The sequence below is a fragment of the Zophobas morio genome, unplaced genomic scaffold (assembly GCF_036711695.1).
Source record: "Zophobas morio isolate AGI-343-1 ecotype UQ-CSIRO unplaced genomic scaffold, CSIRO_AGI_Zmor_V1 ptg000006l, whole genome shotgun sequence".
NCBI lineage: Eukaryota > Metazoa > Arthropoda > Insecta > Coleoptera > Tenebrionidae > Zophobas > Zophobas morio.
In genome coordinates, this window is record NW_026972111.1 from 13,830,592 (window position 1) to 13,857,439 (window position 26,848).

Sequence of the window (26,848 nt, forward strand, 5' to 3'; positions counted from 1 at the left end):
ACGAAAAATCGTGCACTTTTGGGGGGCCGGGGGGGCCGCAACTGTACACTCAAGAATTATACGGTTCCACAGAAATTGTCACTAACGAAATCCCAGAAAACAGAGCTATGGCTTTAGACATTGCCGTGTCGGGGAAACAATACCTGCCGTGAGTCTGATCATTATTGTTAAACAGCTTAATTAAGAGATTAAGGGTTCTCTACTCTTTCATGTTTGACACGCTACGTCAAACCTCCACACCGCATACTTGTAATTGCGGCTGCCAAGGTGAGTAAGCCTTACAGTCTCAGATATCCAGCAGTAAAGGGTTTTGGGCTCATTATTCGAAAATGAAGTACGTTTCTTCCTTCAGGATTAACAATATTAAATACCAACAATACGTTACTACACTGCATGGTATACATTACTTGCAAGTGTCAAAATTACATAAATTTAAATCGCATTTCAGCAAGTTTACGATTTACCGTGAGAATTTGTAAATTCGTGCTTTACCGAGAGCATCTGTGTATAAAGCCCGCTTTCTTCTTAAAGAATTAGGGTCACTCTCAGCAAATCTCCGGAATCAGCACAAAGCCACCTTTTCAGAAACTTAGCCGATCTTTGCAGCATGCAACGTGTCACATGCGACGTTTCCGTCCCGCCGGTTTTCCGGTAATGCGTCTAAAGCGCGAGTTTTCGCGTTGTAGAACACCATCAACAAGAATTATTTAGGGCGCTTGCGTCCGTTCCGACACGGCTTTATGTTGGGTGGCGTCCCGACGCAACTTTAGTTGCAGGGGAAGCGTCGTCGCGTTCTCCTGTCTTGGAACGTCCTGCTGAGCCTGCAGGAAGATACGAGTGTCGCGAGACCACTTTGCTGAAACTTGCCGGTGCGAACCTGTCCAGCAGGAGTGCGCTCGGTGGATTTTTTCCGAAAGTGCGGTCGAGGACAATGCTCGACGGTTGCGTGTGAGAAATTTTGGAATTTTTGACGTGAGTTTATGAAATATTCAGGTGATGAAAGAAGGTTGGAAGTTCGTCGGGGAACTTTCTTCTACAAGTTGAAGAGATAAAAATCGACGATAGCAACGTAAGTCTGAAATATGGAAACATTAAATGTAACGTGATGTGAATTGGCCGAAGTGCTAAACAAAGTGCTCAAAGAAGTGTAAAATGGCTGTAAAATTCTCGCTCGAGTTTTACAAGGCAACAAAGCGAAACTTTGCCGGAATGATACCATTTTGATTTATGTCCTGACTCGATCAATTAATTTTTTCTTTCCCGCGTTGTCACGAGAAATAATTGAGACGGTCCTGGACCGATTCTTTACTTTGCGGCTGACATCTTCCAAATAAAAATCCTTTCTCTTTTTGTTTGCAACACGGCCGTGATGGATTGATAAATAGTGTCCCGAACGAAAAAAAACTGTATACCTCTATACGCGACCGCAACTAAGCCTTCGAAAAAACCGACTGGTAAACATCCCTTGAAGAGCTTCCCGAGTCAAATTGTGGGAAGGAAAACATGGGAAGTTTATGCCCTCGCCATTATTACCATGTCAATATGTTGATATCATTCAGAGCGCGTTTCAGTTTCGTTCCCTTAGCGATCATATCGGCGTTACCGCCACCCCTTTTTTGCCGCCACCGGCCCCATTTTGACGCCCTGTGTCAAATATGATTATACTGAAATATAATCTTTAAAGCAACCACTCTCATTATCAAAAGAGGTAGGCGTAATGTATCACGTCTTGTCAAATTTACTTCAGCCACTAATGTCTCGATCTTTTTTATGAACCAAGGATTAGGCAATTTGCCCTTACTTTCAGTAATGCGAAAATGTTACGGCTTTTGACAGGTCACCACAATTCACTTCCGATCGTAGATTGATGACTCTAACACTATTAACCAACTTTAGCCACAACAAAAATTTAAGGACGTGGTGAAAGCACTTAAAATAGTGAATGTCTATCATCTTTTTTTTTCAAAAATGACCACACTTGACAATTACCGTGACTAAAAGTGTTTATTAAAAATACAATTTTCTGTGCTAGTCAATATTTTTAAGTGCAAAAAAATCGAAATTCAGAATAAAATGAGTGTGGAATTTATGAATATTCACACAGTTCTTCGTTTATTTTTCGTGAAACAACTTCCAATTACGATGAAAACAATGCTGCGCTATTGTCCATCATTTCAGTATCAGTTCATAAAAGTAGCACATGTTGTTGATTGTGTTCAAGTTTCTCTCTATTATGTCGTTTTCAACCATGGTTAACGCCGATATGCATCCGACATCAGCGACCCCCAACATGTTTACACGCGTCGCTCTTTAATTTATTAACTTTGACTCTAGAACCCCAATTTTAAACATATTTGGAATAAAAAAGTATGTCCATCGTTTTTCAAAACGTTCTTAATTTCAGTGTTGTAATTAATATAGGTCACACAGACAAAAAGTGCCTTTATGTGTGTTTTCAGTCTCCGTTACCTGCAACAGTAAGATTTATTGGTGAGAAGTTGTTCGATTTATGGCGCCTAATAAGCTTTCTAACGCAGTTACGTTCCGATTATTCTTAGTCCGTCAGCAATTTTTTCAAGCTGGTAATAACTCTATAATCATCGTAAAAATTAATAGCTGCCAGTCCTGAAATATGACAATAACTTTATAAGGATACAAGGATTATTGATTCGGGATGAATTTAGCGCCTTGATGTTTAGGCGGTTTTATTTAAATTTTATATTCCCCGAAACTGTTACGGTCTTTCGGACGGATGGGTTAATTTTATGATTTACAGTTTGTGGCTTTGTGGACATTGCAGAAAATTTGTCGTAAAATGCTTTTTCCAATTTTCATTCCTATAATCGAACTAACTCAGACGATAAATTTGCCATCAAAATTTCCCTCAAGTGTCTATAAAGTTTATCTATCGTTTATGTTATTCAGAAATTGTTAAACGTTCTCGTGTTAAAGTGCATCTTGATCGTTTTATTTGGTTTTATTGAAGATTCCGTGTTAATTAAATTCGTATTAGCATTTTGCTTTATCGCTAAATTCTAACCGACAACGGGACTTAAGTGTAGGCGAGGTGTGTACGGCGTACCTTAAGTGTAGATTTAGGGAAATTAATCAGATGTATATTTCTGTAATGTTTCCAGCTCGGGTATTTTCATCTAGGGTCCCAGGGTAATTTAAATCCAATAGATTATTCATTATGGGCTTACTTAAATCATTCTGCATATCGAAGAATAAGATATTGAATTATTCAGAGGTTACCGATTCATTGGAGCTAATTAATTCTGGTTTGCTTTCCAAAGTTCAATGTTCCTGTAACTGTTTGAAAAGTGTGGCTGAAAGTTATGGAAATGTACATAAAACACGTGAATTGTATTTCGCTAAAATTGTTAATGTTAGTGGCAGTAAAAATATTGCAACGATGTTTTGTTTTTAAACAAATCAAAACCCGGTCAATTGTTTCAGTAAAATTTATTTCTGGGTAAAAGTGCATATTTGAACAAACACAATCTCAATTATAACTTATAATTAAAACTTGAACTTTTAATTATAGAGCAGACTTACGGTAGTCCACAAACTAGGACACTATATTGACTCCCATAATAATGTGAGGATTATTACTTAGCAGCCCCTGTCGACAAAAAGGACGTTTTTCTCATCGTAAATTATCTACACTGCTCTTCCCGATTTTTAAATCCAGAGACGCCTTTTTAAATGCATTTGTAAATGATTTAACGTTATTTTCTGCTAAACACTGGATGATGGATGATTCATGAATTGTTTCTACATTACTATTATATTTTTCAGTTCCTTCAGCTTTAATTACAAATCCTAAATAAATAAACATTTATTATTGTGTAAAACAAAATCTCCTGATTTCAATCCAGAAAAAACTTTCTTCAAGTTACCCAAGTGTTCTTCAAAATCTTTACCAGTTCACTAAAATATTATCTAAGAAAGAAAATGTACTTTTAGGACCCTGAAGAGTTTTTTGAATAACTTATGAAAAAGTGCACACGTTGGTTTAGCGCCAAAACCCAATGTTTTACCAACATAAAGTGCTATGAGTACTACAAACTAGAAGATTATCTGTTTCTTTATCAACTTGTTAACTGGTTATAAGCTTGACTAAACTCTAATTTATTAAAATACTGTCCCCCTTGCAGGGCTGCTAAATTTTAATAATTTCAAATAAATTAAACCTTGGTTAACAACATATTCTTCAATACTACCAATAGTACTACAAACTTTTGCTGACTTTTCGCCAAAATTCTCCTCAATTTGTGTTCTCGGCGTTAAGATTTGTCTTCTTGGTCTTTCTCAAAACAAAACAGGTTTTTCTTAATTCTTATCGCCAAATTGTAGAATACTAGCAATACTAATAATAGAATGATAGCCGATCAAATTGGAATTGAACTTGATTTCTAATGTGCCAAATATAATTAATTCTTTTTAAAAAATGTTTTTTGTCATCAAGTTAGGAACTTAATAATTCAACTTATCGATTTTATTTCTCACTATCTCACATTTACAGAGTCCGAACCTGTGCAATACCCAAATCCAAAGACGCATCCGTGGGCTTCATTACCCTCATCCGATCGTTTTTGTCCGGGTGTTTAAATATTTAACTTTTTCACAATAGGATCATGTCTAATATAAAATGTCTATATAATATTAGAGTTTGTGGACTATTATATCTGCAAAAAATAAGTGATCTATTCTTCGTAATTACCAGAACAATGCTGGTTTGAAAATAACGTAAATGTAGTTGATCAAAAGTTTATAATAATTAGAGTTGAAATTTCTGCTGTAACATTATCTAATAAGTTGATGTGAAAGTGGTATAGACATCTAGCATGTTTAAATCTCCACTAAGCAAAATTACTAGCAGCCAAATCGTGTTCCACTTTTTTAAGTTAAAAGTTTTAAAGTTTTCTTTTTTAGATGATTCGTGAAAACGAGCAAAATACAAAAAACTTGAAGTGTAAAGCGCTGTTTCTCAAATCGGACTCACTGTATCCGATATTATGACGAAGATAATGGGTTTTTGAAGCTTCAGATAAAATGATTAAAAACAAGTGTTTTGTTATAGTTTGTCAGTGAGGCAGAGAACCAGCTACTTAATTGAAATTAAATTTAGGTGATTTTTCTTGTCCAGCACTTTCGTCTTTTTAAAAATAGATAGTAAAATTTACGGTTTTATTTACGAAGTCGTAACATTAACGTCATCATTTGTAATTTTTTTTTACACTTCGTACAATTTAATTACAATTTATTTATAATTCCATACAATGACGCGTATTTAAGAAAAAAACTGTTCAACATATTCAAAAATCTACTGTTAACAAAAGAATATTGAAACATATTTAAGACCAATATGTGATGTATTGCTATTAAATCCAATGGCACAACTGATTTTTTCTTTAAAACGATCAACTCGTAGTAGCAGATCAGAAATAATTCTTCATCATTTCCTTCTCTGCGCATCTTTGTTTAAATTACTGTTAAATTTTCAGGTAATAAAAATGTGGTATCCTCAAATAATTTTTAGATGTAAGACGTAACCCGTTTAGTTTAATTACTTTGGTGTTTTAACTTTTAGTAACGTTGATAAATTTGGTAATTCTTGGAAGCAATTTCTGACTACATATATATATGAGTATAAAATCTCTTGTCTCAAAGTACTTCAACATTATCGCGAAATTCTTGGAAATAATTCGCTAAGATACAATATTCCTGCTATGAACATATTCAGCGGCATTTCTCAGACCTTGACTGTAAGTTAAAACAATGGAGTTTGGTACAAAAGCCTTTTAACTAAACACTACAAACAAGTTAGCTGAATTTCAGTTTAACACACTTCATCCAAGAGAGTGATAACGACGTGAGGTTAGGAAAGAACTGCACTAGCGTGTACTCACTTGACATCGTTTTTTATTGATTGTTTTTTGGTGATCATTCCTAGGTAGATGGACGGGGGAGCGATTGATTTTCTTCTTATCATTTTGAAGTCCTAATATTAAGTGTTGATTTAGATATTCTGTTGCTAACGAATTGTGTCCTTTTTGTTGTGAATAAGTGATTACTACACAAGGAACTAAGGAGGTTTTGTTAAAAGTATTAATGTTATTAAATGAGTCTTTGTGAATGCAGTCATGCTTAAGACAATATAAATTCAGTTCAATAACATCTTCTTCAGAAGAATGTAGATAACCATAAAATAGAAACAACCAAAATGATTTTTTTCTTCAAACGTCAGAAATACGGATCATTGCATACCTCAATTGATAAATACAAAGTCCCACTTCACTGCCTTGACAGGAAAAAAAATTTCTGCTTAGGCTGCAAAAATTTTTTGCTGCCGCTGAATCAACCAATGAAATTTAAGCCTAGCCGTCTTATGTGTTGATGTTGATGTTCTCACTGTTACTAGTGTTTTGTGCTGCCAATGTCAATCAATGTGACAACTGTCATATGTCATTTGTCACAATTCAGTCGGTCAGAGTCGAAGATTTGAATTATAACTGTCACCTAAATTAACCAATCATCATGCACAATCAAGAATAGTCATAATAATATAAAAAGGTAAAATTTTACAAAGGGCACTTCACGATTTCGCACAAACTGTTTGCACACAACTCTTCTACAGCACCCCCTGAACACGTTCCTCACCTTCAAATGTTGTAGAAATGCTTACTTTTGCCACAAAAAATTGTTAAATTTCCCACACTCTTCAATGGGAAGCCGTTTCCAACATAACCTAACTTTTTATAGTCAACAACACGCGTACATGTAATGTCGGGTATTTAGTGAAGGCAGGGCGCTTCGCGCCCTGCGCCCCATTGCAAACATACCCCTAAACGTGGCACTTCTTGCTCCGTGGATCATTGTCATTGGAATTCGTGCGAATTCAACTATGTGTGTAGTTGGTTGCCTACATGTGGCGCAACTAATAGGGTGCAAACCATAGGGCGAAAGGGGCGAACACTAAATATTTTTTTGTGACACAAGGAAGCATTTCCACAACTTTTGAAGGTGAGGAACGTGATCAGGGGGTGATGTACAAGAGTTTTGCATAAACAGTTTGTGCGAAATCGTGAAGTGCCCTTTGTAAAATTTCACCGAAGTAACAACATTCAAAATATTGTAAAACAAATAGTATTTGTAGGAGTACGTGATGGAATCAAAGGTGTTTTGATTGCTAGAACTTGTCCTCTACAGCTTTTAAAGGTGGCATATTTAGGTGAAGGTTGTTTTAAATAGCTGAAATTGGAATATTAAACAAGAAGAAAAGGCCTCTCGGTGAGTAAATTTGCCACTGACCTATTTTCACATCAAAGTGAAAAACTATATCGATACTGAAAGAAAAAAATCACACAGTTATAGAGTATAGTGACTCCAATTTTTCTGCCTAGGCTGTTTTCGCATTTTTTCTGCCGGTCATCAGCGGCAGAAAAAGTGAGGGGTAGGTACCTACCTGTTTGGTGATTATGATTTATGATCAAGTGTCTGAATGTTTTAGACCTTAGAATACAAGTTGGTTATCGTATTAGTGCTTTAAGAATCAGTTCTAAGTGATTTTTGTCACAATTTCTTAGATTTCAACATTTTCATGTCTAATAAATTGGATCCAGTTTCACGTTTGAAGAAAAAATAGCATGTTTTATACGGAGAAAAATGACTTTTCGTGGCTCATCTGTAATTGCCGGCCTCACGCGCTCGGCCGTCAAACCTACAGATTCGCCACGAAAAGTCTCATTTTTGCTCCTTATAAAACAATATACTATTTGTAGTTTAGTTGTCAAATATTGACATTTCATATGCATTTTCTGTTACGAAATATTACTCTTTTTATCACTAGTAATAAAAAGTTGCATGATTATTTTATCACTAGATATAAAAAGGAATATCTGTTAAAAAGTTCAATTAACTTCAAGATAAGCAAATTTATTTATTATAAATATTAACAGTACAGTTTTTAAATGTTGCGCCACTAATAGTAGATGATAATCCACTAACGTTAGAGGATGTCTTCAATCAGCATGTGGATTAATTCATCTTTTCGACCAACTAGCCAACGTAACCTACAGAAATTGGGATCATACAACAAATTCGATAAATTATTGCAAAAATACCTTAATTGCCAAATAAATATTGCCGTCTGCTTCCCTTAAAAATCTGCTCATATATTTAGTTCCTTGTAAAGATTTTTTATTTTTCCTTCAGCCTTTCGCTTTAAAAAAGCAATCAAATTTACTTATGTCTACATTGTGCTTTATTCCTATCGTTGATCGCAACGTTGAATATTGACTCCACATTGTAGACGCTTTTTGGATCTTTGCTTTTTCTGACTTAATCTTGACCTTCTTCAGCTGACACCAATCTTTATAGCGTTTGTAAGCCATTTCATACAATTCCTTCGACTTTGACGGTAATAAATTTGAAATTGCTTCTTTGGCAACATTTCCAATGTCGGACGGCACATCATCGTCTGAATCACTCATGTTTCTTAAGATTATTCATACTAATACGGGGTCACACAAAAACAATGATGAAATTTACGAAAACGTGTAACGTGTAATTTGTTTTTTGCGTTTTTGCAAAAATATGTAGCCACGTTTTCATGTCCGATCAACGGGACACTGCAATCTACGATCCTTATTACGATTCACAGTTAAATCAAAATTTTTGGAAAAATATCTACGAATGAACACTAAATTACAAAAAATCTTGTATGCTATGCGAGGCAAAAGTGTCTTATTACTTGACGTGTTGCCCCATCTCGGCTAACGCCTGGATGGGCAATTTCACGTCGCGTAATAAAATGTGTGTCACTTTTGCATCTTACTGCATAAATAACTATTTTCTACGATCGCTATATAAAATAGACATTTTAATTTCGAAATGGCACGTTTTTAAACATAAGTGCGTAAAAGTATGTTGGTCCCACTTTTACGCACTGTTATTGTAAGTAAACAATAATTTACAAAAACGTTTTATTTGGTATAAACATTTGCAGTACAATTATTTAAATTATTTAAATTAATAGTATTTGTTGACGAAGATGAGGAGGATACCTTGTGAATATCTATGGATCGTCTAATAATTCTAATTCCATTGTGTAAATGTACTTTGTACTTTGACTGTTTTTTTTATTTTTTACAATAAATATCAACAGTTTTCCAATCACGAGTTCTGTGATAGGGTAAAGAATTTATTCTCAACAAACCTGACAGACAAAGAAATGCACTTATTAGAATAAAGGCTAAAATTTGCAATTGCAACTATGGAATACAACCAAAAACAACTATAGAAGTAAATGATAGCTAGCGACTTAGCTGTGGAGTACATAGAGCACGGAACTTGTAAGAGGAGAATGCAGCCAGGCACTTAAAAAGTCACCATAAACTGGAATGAGAGAAAAAGCAAACAACAGCAAAATAAAAGTTAAGGAAAGAATTAAGTAGAAAATCAAAGAAGAGAATTTAATACATAATTGGAAAAACATATGAAGGGAACACTGTAGCAATTGTAGAGTGGCTGTTTTTAATATAAATTCGCCAGCACATAAGCTAAGTGAATGGCTAAATATAATTATAAAAGCTATATTCAAATTTAAATCGAAATATGGAATAAAGCACCCAAAAGAACTGCTAGAAAAACTAGAAAATGTGGTACTGGAAGAAGAAGATACGCTAGTGTCGTCTCATGTAAAGAACGTGTTCACCATTGAAAGGACATTAGAAATAACAAGAATGGTAAGAGTCTGCTTAAAACAGCGTTTTTTTTTTCAGTCTGTCGTTGATGGCTGAAATGTTTATAAGTCAATTAGAAGAGAAGATACTGGAAAATCGAAATTTCAAAAATGAAGTAATATTTTAGAACAGCTACGTGGACGACGTACTGTGGATTTGTAGAGGAGGAATGGACAGATTACTACATTTTAATAGAAAGCAATACAGAGTTCACTAAAGAGGAGGACGAAAATGTTCATTGAATTTTCTGGATCTCAAAACAACGAGTAGGAACAGGGAACTGAAGTATCAATTTTCAAAAAGTCCACACATAATACAGTGCCAAAAAAAGCACCGTTTAGAACCATATACCAGCGATTACTAATAAATAATTCCTAAGAAAACGGAGGAAAAGGAAAATGAACTCAACATAATAAAGCAAATAAACAGCAATCAATAATGGATACAGTTAAATGTTTGTGATACAATTGGAGAATAAAAAACCAAATAAAGGGAAAGAATAAAGCAAATAATTTGCAAGATGTATGTATGTATACCTATTTGGGTAATTCAGAGTTATCCAGCCTAACCTGACCTAACCCATCTGAGCCTTTAAGAGGGGCAACCCACAATACGGATTGTTTCTGGATTTCAACATATATTTTAAAATTTATATGGACCCGAGTGTGTAACACTGGTAGAAATGACCATGTTGTCATTTTGACAGTTTAACTAAAAATGTTGATGCATTCTTACAGTAATTTAAAAGGATCTGCAGCAGGAAGTTGATAGCAGCGATCTGGAGTTGTTCGGGAAGCGATATTCGACGTCTTTCTTCGACTTGGATTTTGGAAAATCGCCCTATTCTAATATGGCGACGCAAAAAAAGTAACGATACTATCCCTCGGAGTTAGCGAGTTTAATAACTATAGTTGGTTGAGTAATGCAACCCTAAACGATATGAAAAAGCGATATAACGATAGCGGTATTCGGAACGATATTTTCAGGACACCTCCTGGCAAAGATAGCGGACTTTAAATTTAGACCCATGACAGTAAAACACATCTATTAGAAAAGTTGGTTTTAAATTTTATAAAAATAATAATCGATTGTTTCTAATGGAGAGATCATTCATTAAGCAAAAAGAACTAAATTTTTGTGTGAATATCAGCAGCACAAAAAACAAAACTATACAAACCCCTTTTTCTGGATGAAACATGGATATTTAGTAAAGATAGTATATGTAAAAAAACATGGCAAGACGGTTCAGCACAAACTACAATTAAAAAAACCATAGAACGATGTAGACATATTGTAGTTCACGCTGGCAATAAACACGGATGAACCAGGCAAATTTTTAAAATAAAAGTGGTTTAAACAGGAATTAATATCTAATCGTCCGGAACCGTCTTTTATTATAATGGATAGTGAAACTTACCACAGTAGACTTATGGTGTTTATTTAGTAAACACATTTTAATAGTATACTTATATTTCTGCTTTATTTGAAGGAAGAAATTCCTCGAAAGAGTTGGATAAAGAAAAAAATACTGGCATGGTTAAACACAAAAAGATAGATTATCTTCAAACAGCGATGAAAGATCAGATTTGGAATAGGTATTGTGCGCAATAGACTGATCGAAAAATTGTATCATTTAGAACACTATGCTAAAGAACATGGACATCGTGTCCGAAGACTTCCGCCATACCACTGTCATTTTAAAATATTCCAAAAACTAATACTTCTCATGTTATTGTAGCAAAAACTTGGGAAAATGTCATAAACCAAATTCCCAATATACATTGGGAAAATTATACTTATTAGGCACATGGAAAAAATCATAGATTCAGCATGGCAAATGGAAAAGATTCTGGACAATTGTGAAACAAATCAAATTATTATCAATATTAATAATATTATAGTTAGATCGGGCAGAGGGAAATCCCTGTTATGCCCGCGTTGAACAGTCATTATTATTGATCCAATATGAACTGTAATCAATGGCTAGAGATTCATTTATCGTCATCACCCATATACTTATCAAAATTAATTTTGAAACTTAAAAGAGACGAGCTTTTAATGATATAATCGGGTAGAGGATTCCAAACATTGAAAACTCTATTAGACAAAAAATATTGTCGAGTTAAGGATCGGAAGGACTCTTTCTTTAGCTTATAAGAGTGTCTTCGCGTTTTTGTTCCAACATTTAAAACATAAATATGGTTAGTAGGAGATCCAAGGTTACTTACCGCTAAAAATGTAGTTACAATATCACCTCTGAGCTGGCGATATGCAACTGTTGGTAAATTCATCAATGGAAGTCTTTGCTCATAGGAGTTAGTTGCCTAATACCAAAAGGTATACGTGTTATACGCCGTTGAATGCCTTCTAAAAGGTTTTTATCTCCAGTCAGCACAGGGTACCATACAGAGTTATCAAACTCCAAAATAGGTTTGATATACCCAGTATAAAGTTTTACGACAGTCAACATATTAGCTTTTTCGAAAGCCTTAGTAATTAAATATCCTATTCTGTTCGCTTTTTTTACCATCTTAGTTATATGAGAAGACCAAGAGAGGTCAGATGTAACAGTTATACCTAAATCTGACACAGAATCTACTTTAACTAGAGGCACCCCATTTATGGAGTAATCAAGCATTGGGTTGTTTTGTCCTACATGTAAAACAACACACTTATTCAAGTTTAAAGGCATTAACCACTTTTTACTCCATAAAATTACTTTCTGTATATAATTCGATAACACTCCATAGTTATTAGGAGTACTATAAATTTTAATATCATCGGCGTAAAATGAGATCGGGGATGAAATATCATTCTTTAAATCAGCGGAATATATCAAAATAAAACAGGAACCAGAACGGAACCCTGAGGGGCCCCACTTAATACTTGTTGGCTAGCACCCAATGTTTCCGCAATTTTGAAAAAACGATTTGTCAAAAATGAGTCAATCCACTGAAGCAGTCGCTCTGGTATACCATAATGCGATAACTTGAGCAGTAAGCGTTTTTTAGGCTCCCTATCGAAGACCTTCGCAAAATCAAAATAGATGACATCAACAAAACTTCCATCGTCAAGATATTTTGTCCAATCATTAATACAACATAATAAATTGGTGTTCACAGATTTACCCCTCACGAAGCCATGTTGCTCAGCTGGAATTATATTATGCGTTAGAAGAAATTGACGAAGGTTGTCACATACTCGTATAATTGCTTCCATTCTTTTTACCACTAGTGACGTCAAACTGATTGGACGATAGTTTGTAGGTAGAAATTTGTTATCTTCGTTTTAAATAGGCTTAACAATCGCCAATTTCCAATCATCAGGCAATACTCCAGACGTAAAGGAAGCAGTCATTATTATGCTTAGAAGTTTGACTAAAAAATCGATACAATCTTTCAAAACAGTAGCGGAAATATCATCAGGTCCAGGAGAAGTGGTTTTTTTCATTGTTCTAATTATTTTCCTAACACTTACTTCAGAAAATTGAATTTTATTTAACTGATCCCTATAAGGCGGCTTAGTAAAAGTTGGGAAATTAGTAAATATTTCCTTTTTATAGTTATTACAAAAGGTAGCTGCAAACATATCTGCAATAACCAGTTGTTAAGTCGCCGTTTGCATTTTGTAATTGAGGCTGAGTAAGGAAACCTGTAAATTTGGATCTGACATATTTATATAATCGCCTAGGGTCCTTGGATTCAGCTAAACCTCGTTGAAACTTGGCTTTAGCTTCATCTATTATAGTCGAAAATTTATTAGAAAATGCCCTATGGGTAATAACTATAATCTGAGGGGTCATGTGTTCTTTTAAAAGTTTTCCATAACCGTCTTTGTTCTTGGATCATTTTTAGAATGGGTGAATTTATCCATGGCTCAGTTGCAGGAATACAAGGTCAAAAAATACCTTGTATTCTAAAGTTTGTTTTGAAACAACCTTTTTAATGAGTGTCTTGAACCCTAACCATTTATCATTAACAGAGGAGTCTACTAAAACAACATCCCAATTTATTTTACCAAGCTCATTGTTTACAGCAGTGAAGATTTCCACAAGTTTACTTCTAGTGGAGATCTCTTTAGTTTTGTTGTAATAAATCTGAAAGTCAGCTGTTATAGTAACATTTGAATCTGAGACAATAATTAGATCAAGTAAAGACGGCTGTTGATGTAGTCGAAACCTTGTAGGTGCGTCAACTAGCTGGATTAAATTGGATGTTAGGATCAAATTTTGCAATAACTGTTCTGAAGTAGTGGGTGTGTTTGAAAAGGTAGCGGGCCAAGACAAATGTGGCAAATTGAAATCTCCAAAAACGACAAAGTTTGGATATTGGTCTGCTAATTTAGAAAGTGCATCGTACAAAAGTGAATCACTGCCAAGGTTTGAAGAAGACGGACGATATATACATCCAATAACAAGGGTAAAAGAAGCACGTGATATCTTCAAAAAAAGAGTTTTGATGCCATCAATAGAACCATCAATAATTGAAATATTGTAAATCGAAGTTATCTCACGAGAAGCATACATACACATTCCTCCTGCTCTCTTACCCTTTCGGTCAGATCTATAGATTTCATAATCCTGTAACGCTACGATAGAATCAGGCAAGTCCTTATTTAACCAACTTGCAGAAATTAGGATTAATAAATCTGGGCAGTTTACGCAGACCAAAAAAACAAAATTATTAAATTTAGCTAAAAGGGAGCAAATATTTGTATATATAAAGCACAGATGAGATAAATAATTCTTGCATAATATCCTATTGGTCCATCTTAAATTTTAAATTGGGTGTGATTCATCATCAACAAACGATGACGAATCAGTAACATTTTCCTTTAAGAATTTGTCATAAGCTTTTTTCAGTGTTTTACATACTCTTTTGCAACGATTTCTGATACTACTATGAGTCAGTGACGGCACAATATCACTTAACATTGAACAAACACCTTGTACATCTTTAGTATATGTATAAACTAAATTCAGAATGTCTCTTTCACCTGTACTTTCGTCCATAAATTCAACAGCTTGAGTAAAATTCAAGGGATACTGACGGTCCTGGTTGTCAATTGAATGTTTTACTGGCAACAAAAGTTCAGGGGTCGGTGTCAAATTTTCGGTAGAATCAGAAGCTCCAAATTTTTTAACCTGTCTTTCAGCAGGGGAAGAATCATTATTATCGGAACACTTAAGCGAAAAATCTAATGGATTATCTTCAGCAAATGCATCGTCAGTTGTTTGTCATTTATTTAAAGAAGCTTCGGTATTATGAGTTTTTGATGTATTCACAACAGCTCTGCCATTTTCAGCTATAGTGCCAGGGCAGTCTTGAGCAAAATGACCATGGAGTTTGCATTTAAAACATACATCATCAAAGTTAAGGAATATTCTATAGTTAGTGTTGTCATGTTTAAGAACCATCGAGGCAGGAATATCAAGAGATTCATTGGGTTGCACATGTATCTGCCGACGAAAATTCAAAACGTGGCTATAATCTTTTCGAAGAATGGCAGCTTTCATAAAAGACATATGTGACAATGTACTAAAACCTAAAGTTTGAATAAGGTTCTCCAAATTGCTATGGGGAATTGAAGGGCACACATCAGAGAGAATTATTCGCTTTGCTGGATTAATCGACGGAGATTAACTTCAACATCATTAATTTTAATAGTAATGTTGTGTTAAAAATTAATTACAATGATTCAATTAATATTGAATTTCTGCAAAATCCATTTATATGTTACCGTAGTAAGTTATCCATAATATATAAGAAGGCACATACTTTTGGTCAGTAAGAAAACGTAACGATCTAAGTGTTTTGAACAGCGATATCGCAACACATTCTAAACGCCAATCCCAATTTCAAAACAGAAGATGTGAAACTATTACATAACGAATCAAAGAATAGAACATTACTTCATGGAAATTTTTAGAGAGGGAAAAAGATATATGTATGTCTGAACGAACAAGCAGAGATAAATTATACACCGATTTTTAGAATACCTTAGTAACTTGGAACAATAATGAGAGACGGGATCGAAGATAGATAAGATCAGCGAACGACAACGGGACTGGAGACACTTCCTGACAAAAAGAATTGACAGTTGAAATGAAGAAAAATTCCATATGTTTGTTCTAAATTTGATGAAGCCAATAAACTTTCACTTCTTAATTGTACATTGGTTACCCTGAAAAACATTTCAATTAAAAATTGGAGAGAAAGAGTTTAAATATATTTTTCAAAATTATGAAAAAGGGTTAGTTTTCTTTCAAATTCACACATATTCAGCGGCGTCGATACTGCACATTAGATATTATAATACCCAACGATTATGGCATTACAAATTCAGGAGTACGTATGGCCATTAAAAAAAAATAAAAACTTTTACTTCAGCATGGGCGACGATTAACTTTGGGTCTGTTCCTTCTGTGCCCTATATCACCAGCTACGTAGTTGCTATAAAAAATGTAATTTCGTGTTTAATCGAAAAGTAATATTATACAAAATAAACGCAGTGTAAAATCAGCGATGGCTTTTTTGTCTGACGAACCGTATTGATTCGAACCCAAATTAATCACTCATATCATGCGATTATTAGTTAATTCATAAAGAGCAACAATTGGAGCCAATCAACTTTCATCGAAAATAAAAAACAAACGTTAATTAAAATCCGTACGAAGCAGTTTCCAAAAAAAATCCATCGAGAGATTTTTTATCCTTCTCCTACCCCACTTTAAATTTAATAACATGGATATTAGTTGGGAGTTTTATCGCGGTCGTTTGATTTGGAACGTTCGAATTTCCATACGGGGAATTTTAATCGGGACAGCAGTGATGGGCGACTGTCGATTGTTTCCGGCAATGACGGAAGTTGGCTTTCGAGTTCCCCGGGGCGGACCATATTCAAAAGGAATGCTCGGGGAAAATCGTGCGTGCACCCTTTAAACATTTTCCGGAATTTCCATAGACCGTTTCGGGGAGTTTTCCGGCTGGATTTTCAAAGGGCTCCCGGCTAAACGTCGTCCTAAAGTGAAAGTTCTCGGAGTAATCTTAGACAACGTCACTGCTTTGAACAAATTCATTTGAATAAATAAATAATGCGAAGATGAAGTGAACGGGAGGGTCAGTGGGAACAGCGTTTTTGGTAATTGAGGCTGTGTCGGAAACTTGCACAGCTTCGATTCACGCCTCAACAATTTAGAATTTCAAGAGGAATCGGGACGAAAGCGAGGAAGGGCTTTCTGTTATTTTCTTTTGTAATACACTGTAAATTATTTCGATTTGGCAAAAAACGAACGCAAGCATTTTCTTCCGTTTTCTCTTAGCGTTTATTTCTTTGCAGATAATTTGCTTATACTAGAGGACGTTAATTCTATTTCACATTGCGGAACTGAATGTATTATTCTGTTTCTCATTTGAGCGAAACAAAATCGATTCTGGTTTTACTCTTCTTTTTCTTAAACAGTATTAACGAACTTAAATTTTTAACATCGTTGATGCAAATCCCTTAATTCTTTTCCTCTACAGTCTCTGGCTATTTACAAAACAAGCGCAAATTATAACAAACATTTTATAAAGACGGATCAGTTGCTTATTCAGCTATTAAAATTTCATCGTCGGGAGTCTTAATTACAAATGAGCAATTTGTTTTAGTGTAACATTTTTTTCGGTTTAATCTTATGATTATAATTCTTCCCTGCTTAAAAATTGCTTGTGATACTAATATTTCCTTCTAAGCAAGTATTTACATTGTTTCGCCTTCGTATTGTTCTTTTACGTTTTTATCTACTACATTATTTGTCGTAAGTTGTGTATTGTTTTTTATAATTTTTTTATTACTTCACTAATAGTACTGTACCACTTTTGGTATATGCAAAACTCGTTGTTCGTTTATTAAACAGAATCACAATAATACTTTGAATAAAAAGGTGGAAGATTATTTCGATAGAACTTACCTCGTCTCTGAAGTACAATAAAGCAAATCCAGTATTGTATTTCCAAATTTTTGGGAAAATGAAGCGAGCCGTCCCGATTTAATCAATAAAATAAATTGACTCATTCATTAATTTTTATGAGTCACCTGTATCAGCAATTTAAATAAATAAATAATAAATATATAAATAAATATTTATTTGTCCAACAGAACGATGAGTTCCAATTACAGGACAAATTCTAAAACTATCACTAATCGTAATAATCCTAATCCATCAACCCATACACAATTACAAGACATACTACACCTAAACAAACATATAATGCCATAACGGTTATAACACGTCTATAAATTTAGACTGATGCAGATCGCTGTTTTTAGTTCCTTAATTGTGCAGCTGAAAATGTCACAGTGGCTACTTCTTTCCAATTTATTAATAAACGAGCAGATGATATGTAGTGGAGCTCTTCTGCCAACATTTGTACGTGGTGTACTCAAGTAAAACGCAGTGGAAAACCGATTATTTAAACGCGGCACAAAGAATTTCAGGCCAGAATTTACAAACTTTTAACGCAATAATAATTCACAATAGGATTTATTCGGCAAAATTTTGATTTGATTTACCATAATTACGATAACCTTAAAATATTTACAAGAGGATTCGGTTCTGCAGTTCCAAAGTTAAATTGTAAAATATTGTTGTACAGTTTTGAACTTTTTTCCAAAAATCTGGATGCTTAGGGTGAAAATTCGACACGGATTCACACACCACAAGTGTAATAGTATCTTATTTTATAAAATTTAAAAAATTAAATAAGTGAGCGTTTAACAATCTGCATGATATGAATATTATTGTCATATACCTACACATTAAATTTGACAACAATCAGTCGGATAGTTTCGATGATTACGTGTCTAATAAAAACGAATACAGACGCCACACAGAAAGATAGACAGATGGAAACGGGAGACCACTTTTTTCTTACTCTAGAAGTGAGTTTTTACGTTTGGGAAGTAAAAATTGACGTCAAAATTCCAATTATTTTTGAAATTAAATTTTTGGTCGGGAGTATAAACATTAATATCTGGTAGAGAATTAAAATGGCTTTCTATTTTTTGTGTGATAATGGCTCATGATTTTCATATTCGGATGTTTCAAGATCCGTTTTAGCACAGTTTGTTTAATTTTCTATGTCAGTACATAGGGTTTCCGGTTCCGTCTTTCTGTCACCTGTCGACATTTGTGTTAGATACAGTATTTCCAATTAATCTGAATTTTTAAACTAATATTATCATGAAAACTTTAGAACAGTAGCCAATATTTGTTTTACAACGTGGAAAAAGTGATGATATCATCACAAAATATTGTTGTTTCATTAAGTGCTTCAGAAATGAAATTAAAATACCAATAAAACAGAACGTACCTACTATTTCCCACGCACAATCTGAACTGTAGGTATAAAAAAATTACTATTTGTTCCCTTCATTCTTTGAAAAAAATTTGTTTCCAATTTAGTTGAATTCAATTTTTAACCTACTGGAACTGTCTATTGTCCTTTCCACTTTGAGGTGTCAGCGTACAAAGCCCTTAAACATTTATAGGAGAATTCGCGGCGATGTTGTCAGCTATCAAAAATCTAAGAAGTTGATACGAACAGAAAATAAGCTGTTATTATTAATAACTAAACAAAAAAAAATTAATAAGACATTTATAAATTATAAACAAAAAAAAATCAACAAAAGAAAAATCCATTAAAGGATAACCAACTAAACATTAAAGAAGATGCTCAAAATTCCTGCTTGATGCATGTAAGTGAGCTCGCTATGTTTCTAAATCTTGATCATTTTTTCTAAAAGTTAGTCATCAGTACCTGCTAAGATAACACTGATTTTGGCAGACGAGATACCCTGCAAGAGAAGAGAGGGTGGGTGGGCGGGGCTAGTACTTACTAAGATCAGACTGATTTTGCCAAATGATATACTCTCTAAGAAAATGAAGGGTAGAAGGTATATCATTTGGCAAAATCAGTCTTATTTTGGCAAGTATTGGCCCCGCCCACTCACCCTTTATTTTCTTCTAGGGTATGCTATTAGGCAATATCAGTTTTATCTTAGCAAGTACTAGCCCTGACCACCCACCCACCCTTTACTTTCTTAGAGGGTATGTCATTTGGCAAAATCAGTCTTATCTTACAAAGTACTAGTCCCGCCCACCCGCCCCCTATTTTACAGAGGAAATGTCATTTGCCAAAATAAGACTTATGTTAACAAGTACATTACGAAAAAGTTCACTATTCATTGTATCAATGTGTATACCAGTTTCAGTAATTGATACAACTTCAATATTCGTATTTCAACAGATGATATAATAGAAATTCTTATCAACCTTAGTACGCAATGCTCGGACATTTTGATAAAAACAACAAAGAGGAGATTTATTCCTGAAAAAAAACTTTTGAGCTTATAGTGTTCTATTTTTTAGGAATTTGAAAAAGTCTTGAGTGTCGCAGTGTGTTTTCTTTTTATTCGGGAGACTTTTGAGTACCATGGTGTATTATTTTGGAAGCCCATGGAGATCTTTTTTGTAAATTCTTTAAAACTATTTTGGGGTACTTTTTTGAGTTGATTTTGGAATTCCTTGAAAATGCTTTGGAGCCTCTAGTGTCTTTTCTTATAATAATTTAATCAAATTTCTTACACGATACGTTATTGGCTAAAATCAGTCTTATCTTAGAAGGTATTTCCCCAGCATAAGCGAAGGAGGTATTGTAGTCGAATTCGTCGGCCGATTCTCTACTTTTACGTTTTCTCGACCTTTCATGACCCCTAGTGTATAAAGAAATAGATCTCCCGTTTCCCTTTGTCTGTCCATAATTATGTCTACCCTCCCCGGATTTTTATTAGACAGATAATCTCCGAAAGTACTCGACCGATTGTTGTGAAATTTTGTACTTATATTAAGAATATCATGTAGATGGTAAAACGCTAACCAAAATTTGTCTAATCATCCCCACCACTAATGCGATGACGTCACTTCAATATTGTAGATAGTAAATGGGTTTTAAATTGTATAAAATAACATAGTCCTACACATGTAGTTTATGACTTCGAATTGAGATTTTACCCGAATCGTCCAGATTTTTGAAAAAAATATCAAAATTATGAAACAACATTTTGCAATTTAATTTTGAATCTGCAAAACCGAATGCTTTAAAATCTTGCAGATGGTTTGTAGTTATGATAAGCATGATAAATTTGTAATCAAAATATATTTACTTATCCCCTCCAAAAAATTGATGACGTCAGCTCAAAAGTTTGCCGAATAAATCCTATCTAAAATGTACAAAATATGATGAGTTTATACTTGTGATTTATCATTCCATTTATATTTTTTGGATTTGCAGATACCGGATGACTCAAAAAAATTATTGAATGCGTGAAATTATTTTGTTGATTTAATCGGGAACTGCAAAACCGAATGCTTTGAAATCTTGGAGATGTTTTAAATTTATAAGCATGGTAAAATTTTCATCAAAATGTATTTGCTCATTTCCCCTAAAAATTTGATGACGCCGCCGCAAAATTTTGTTAAAAAATGCTATCTTAAATGTATAAAGAATGATGTGTCTATACTTGTAATTTATCACTGCAGTAATATTTTTTAGATTTGCTTATACGGGGTGTCTGAAAAAAATTAATTACTGAGTCAATTAAGTTTATTGATTAAATCAAGAGTTGCAAAACTGAATACCTTGAAATCTTGCAGACGTATTTGTCATAAATTACAAGTACTATACAGGATCTTCCTTTTATCCGTTTACGCCTGACAATTTTTTTGATAGGCAACATATTATACACCACACAGACGACTTCGTCTTATTACTTTTTTTTTTAATAAGCAATAATAACAATCACAAAAATGACAAAGATGTCAATGCCAAATAATGACAAAATTGAAAAAATTAATACTCACTGTAATACGAAAAAAAAAAACATAATATGCATGCAGTCGTCACGTTTCCAACAGCGAGGGAAGTACTGTCTAAACTCTTTAGGCCAATTTTTTATCTAAAAAACTGTAATTGTACTCCAAAAGCGCTCTAATAACATGAGACAAATTTTTCCAGAAGCTACACATCTAATTTTTCTATTACTCCAGAAATAGTCTATTTAATTTAATAGAAATTCTTAGAACAGACGCTGTGAAATCATTATCTACTTCAACAATTGCTGTATAAATCTTTATCGGAAAGTACATTCCAACGTCCATGTTGAATGGATTGTGTTTCGAAGACGTGTAAAATTCCATCTAAATAACTTCTTGATAGGAGAAATGCACTATTGTAGATGTTCAAGCCGTAAACTTTTAAGTGGATTAAGAATGAAAAATGAGCGAAAGAAAAGTAATTATTGCCTCGTTTCTACCTTTTGCTTGATTTCAAAGGAATTTTTGATTAATTCGTTAGGGTGGCATTTACTTATATTTGCTGCTTCAAAGGGATTAATTTCAATTTAATGTAAGTGACGTGAAACGTTAAAATAAGAAAATATTACGTAAAAGAAGCTTATTATTTTATTTATAATATTTGAATCAGGAAAATGTTTTTTATATTTTTCAAGTCGTTCTTTCTGCTTCAGTTTTTCATTATTAAAGAAATTTACTTATCAAAACAATTCTGCTTCCACTTCCACAAAATATATAATTAAATAATTATAAATAAATAAAATGAATATCTTTTTGTATAAAAAATATTCTCGTTGCAGAATCAATTCTAAAATTACCTTGTCATAGCTAATTAAGCAAGACTTTTTTTAAATAATGAATTTATTTAATTTCACTTAAAAAGCTGCAACTTGAGCTTATTTTCGTAATCGAAAATTTCTACTAAATTCTACTACTACTAAATTACTACTAAATTTTAATAAAAAATCTGTGAAGCCATTTTAAGGGTTAAGGACCTCATGTTCGTCAAGTTAGCAAATATTGATTGCAAAACCTTCGCAATATAGGTAATTTACGATTTCTACTTCTATTTTTCTGTTCCAAATTATATCAAAACATAACTAAATATTTTATTTGATACACCACTCACAACTCATACAATTAATGATTAAACAGTCGCAGAAAAATATGTTTTTGATTTTAATGATTTATTTACCGAAATGAATGAAGTAATGAGTTGATTATTCGGTACGTTACTAATTCTGTTGCGTCATTTTCTCACCGCGGTGAAATATCGTATTTAGCATTTCCTCTTTCCAATATTCGGATTATATAATGGATTCAGTTAAATGTAAATTCAACAGTTTAAATGATTATTATCCCCAATTAAACACAATCATAAGTTCTACGAAGCTAAATAAATACAATTATGGAGATTATTACCAATGTTGTTATATTCTCTCTCTGGCAAATTAAGTGGTTTTTAAAATGTGTACCTATGCAATTTAAGGTTCATGGTTCACGATCAATAATAATTAATTAGTTTAAAGTGGAGGATAAAAAAATTAAAACGAAATTAGTTTTAATTACGATGTAACTTCAAATTTATAACACCTGGAAGAATTGAGCTAAATTTTTATTTAATCACAAAAAATATTACCGAAATCCAAGTTTTATTTAACCATTAACGAACCGAGCTTCTACTGACACCAACACCCACGCTTCGTGATGTTAAAATCGTCCACTTTTACCCTCTCATGAAATTTTACGTAACCTTTCTGACTTTTCATTTTGTAGTTTAAAGTAGAATTAAAAACGTAAAAAAATATATAAAATTTTTAACATCATTTTAATGGAGTTTCATTTTATCAAAACATTTAAAAAAATCCATTATTTAGTAGACTCTTGTTTGGTGTGTCGTCTGCCGCGTTATTACATGTATTGATTTTAAACATAAAAATCAAAGGTAACAAAAATTTTCATTTTGCGATAAATTCCACTGTACATTATTTCAGGCAAGGCATCCATCATATTTCAGGTTACATAACTCCGCTGAAAATTAATGAATCGATAAGTTTAGACATGTCAGAGCGAGCCTGTGTTCTCGTAAATTTTCCCTAAAAACTTCGGAGTTTTTATTACAAATGACACGTTTCTTTAATTCGTTTAAATTTGTAGGCTTGTTTAAAAATTAAAGTATTAGCACTTTTTCTGGCACCCTTAAAACTCGTTTTTATGCAGAAATTTACATTCAGGGCATGAATTTCAGAGGTTTGACGTTTTAATTCGACATGCTTTTAACTTGAGGCAACGAAAATTTTGCTTCTGAACTTTATGGATCAATCGCTTTAATTTCGTAAAAAATTTTATTACGGGCAAATTTTGTGCCTAAGATCATGTTAAAGTATATGAAGTGTTTATGGATGAGAAAATCACTCCAAAGCAGTAGCACGTTATAATATTTTGAATCACTACGTATTTAGACCAGCAGAAGAGCTTATAATTATTAACTTATTAACTAGTTTCTTTTTACTGTTCAGATCTCAAGAACGGTACACCCCAGTGTTTTATTATTAGGATTACAGTGCACGTGTCGGAATTGTCATACGTATCCTTGCTACAATAAATTTGATCGGAATATTTTCAGTTGGGAAAATTCGCTAGATATGCAGGCATAATTTTACCCTTTATTGATGCATTCTCATATTTTTGAAGCAAGTGTTAATTCGTTTTTAGGAAGGGATGGTCCTATGAGGCACGTGAATGATTTGTGATGTATCATTCTTTTTATTATTTCTGATCAACATATTTCTGGACAATAAAATGTTGCTTTTTCTAACATTTTAAAAATAAATGTGAAAGTTATTGTTATTCTTATATTCCAAGGTAGGTATTTACTGTTCTCATAATTAAACAGTGCGCTTCAACATACCACGCACAGGCAGACTCAAGTCTTGCCTGTGTAATCTACGCAGAACTGATGCCGTTTAGTATGTAGGCTGTCCGTAACTCGCCCATAAGCTGTATGTGTTGAAAAAAGATATAATTAAGGCTATCCTCATTTTCCGTGCTCGCAGCAGTGACAGAGAATATTTTTTAATTTTTCTTAATATTTGAAAGTAGCAGGACTGATTGAATTGCAGTACTTAAAGGGCAAAAATAATTTTCAACAAATTTTTACACGTTTATTTCGTCATAGTTGGTTACAATTTCTTCTAAATTCTCAAATATAATATGCTCGTTAACACAACAGTCGAGGCAGTTCAAATGGGGATTTGCACTAGTCTTAACAAGCACATTTATTTTGAAAGGTAATCGTCAAGTTAATATTCCTATAAAATTAAGCTACGCCTACATTTAAGCGGTTGTTCGTGTAATATTTGTTAAAAAGCTTGGTACATTTAGATTTAACGTTATAGGGCACTATTTTAAAATCAATAATTCTCATTAGTACGTGTATTTCAGTGTCTTCTCATTTAAAGGTAGATTCAGTCAGGAATCTCAAATGAATACACTTAATAACATCATAATGTTAAGTAAAATTTCCAAAGCAGTGCCGGCATTCGACATTGATTGGCAAAGCTATTTTTGATCTTGTTGCATGTGGAATCAGTAAGAACCCTCGTTATCGTAGTTATATGTATGAACGTATTTACTCTACCGGATTTTATTTTTGGCGTGTTTTTGATTTTTAATTTTGTTGCTTAGACGTTTTCTTTGTTATTTACTTGGTGGTAAGCGATTTGTTTTTAATAATTTTTTTACCATATTTTATTTATCTGGATCGATTCTTGAATTTGAAGACAGTTTCGATCTTAATGGGCTAATAATACAGACAGATATATCCCCGACGCAGATACATGTTACATACGTAATGTTACACACAAGTCATACAATCAGTAAAGTCAAATATCGGCAATATATGGGTTCCTGCAGATGAAACAACGGATTCATGGGGACATTGTGTTGTCAATATTGTTATAGGAATATTGCATCCAATAATACATTATGAACCGTATTTAATTGTCTGATGCGTGTCAACAAACATTAAAGCCGAAATTATGTCTGAAATTGTTAACGATAGTTTCAACAGAATTTATGACAATGTTTTTGCTTCTCGAGCGTAAGCGAAGTATTGTAATCGAGTTCTTCGAACGACTGGTTACTTTCATATTTTCTCGATGGATCGTGACCTTTAGAGCACGAAAAAATGGATCTCCGGTTCCGTCTGTCTGTCGGCCGTTCGTGTGGATTTTGTCTAGTCATCCCCATCAAAAATATGATGACGTCATCTCAAAATGGTACATAGCAAATGGGGTTTAAATTGCATAAAATAACGTAGTCCTACACTTGTATAGTTTATGAATTCATGTTGTTCATATCCGAAACATCCAAATTAAAAAAAAAATTGTAACAACATTTTCCCTAACATCTGCAAAAACGAATTTTGTGATGACGTCATCGACATTTTTGCAAAGACACGTATATCAACTTGGATCAGTGCAGTGTAAAACTAAAAACAACCGTATTGTATTTCCAAAATTTTCTGGGAAAATAGAGTGAGCACTTTCTGATTTCTGATTTAATTTAGTTTTAATTTAATTTATAGACAAATTATATTTTGCACATTTAAGATCAGTATTTATTCGGCAAATTTTTGAGTTGATGTCATCAATTTTGGGGGAGGGGATAAGCAAATACATTTTGAACGAAAATTTACTACGCTTATGATAACTTTAAAACATCTCCAATATTTCAAAACATTCTGTTTCGCAGTTTCTGATTAAATAAATTTACGCATTCATTAATTTTTTTGAAGTTTTTTGAAAAAGTTGTTTCGACAGAACTTCCCTCGCGCCTGAAATACAATGATATTTTTTGAGTCACCCTGTATACGCAAATTCAAAAAATATGAATGGAATGATAAATCACAAGTACAGACTCATCATATTTTGCACATTTTACATAGGATTTATTCAGCTAAATTTTGGGGTGACGTCATAAATTTTTTAGGGGGGATGAGCACATACATTTTGATAAACAAATTACCATGCCTATGATATTCATTAATTTTTTTGAGTCACCCTGTATAAGCAAATTAAAAAACATCAACGGTATAATAAAACACAAGCATAAACTAGTTATATTTTGGATATTTTAGACCGGATTTATTAGACAAAATTTTTAATTGACGTCATCAATTTTTTGAAGGGGATAAGTACCTACA

At 33.3% G+C, this 26,848-nt stretch overlaps 1 protein-coding gene across 2 annotated transcripts in view; it reads left to right on the forward strand.

The window, feature by feature from the left end:
* Nucleotides 1–816: 816 nt before the first annotated feature.
* Stg1 (stargazin-like protein) overlaps nt 817–26,848 on the forward strand; it is an 810,143-nt gene continuing 784,111 nt past the window's right edge. For both annotated transcript variants that reach the window (XM_064048543.1, XM_064048544.1), the window contains exon 1: nt 817–1,069. The gene's annotated coding sequence lies outside the window, so the exon portion shown is untranslated. The remainder of the gene's footprint in view (nt 1,070–26,848) is intronic.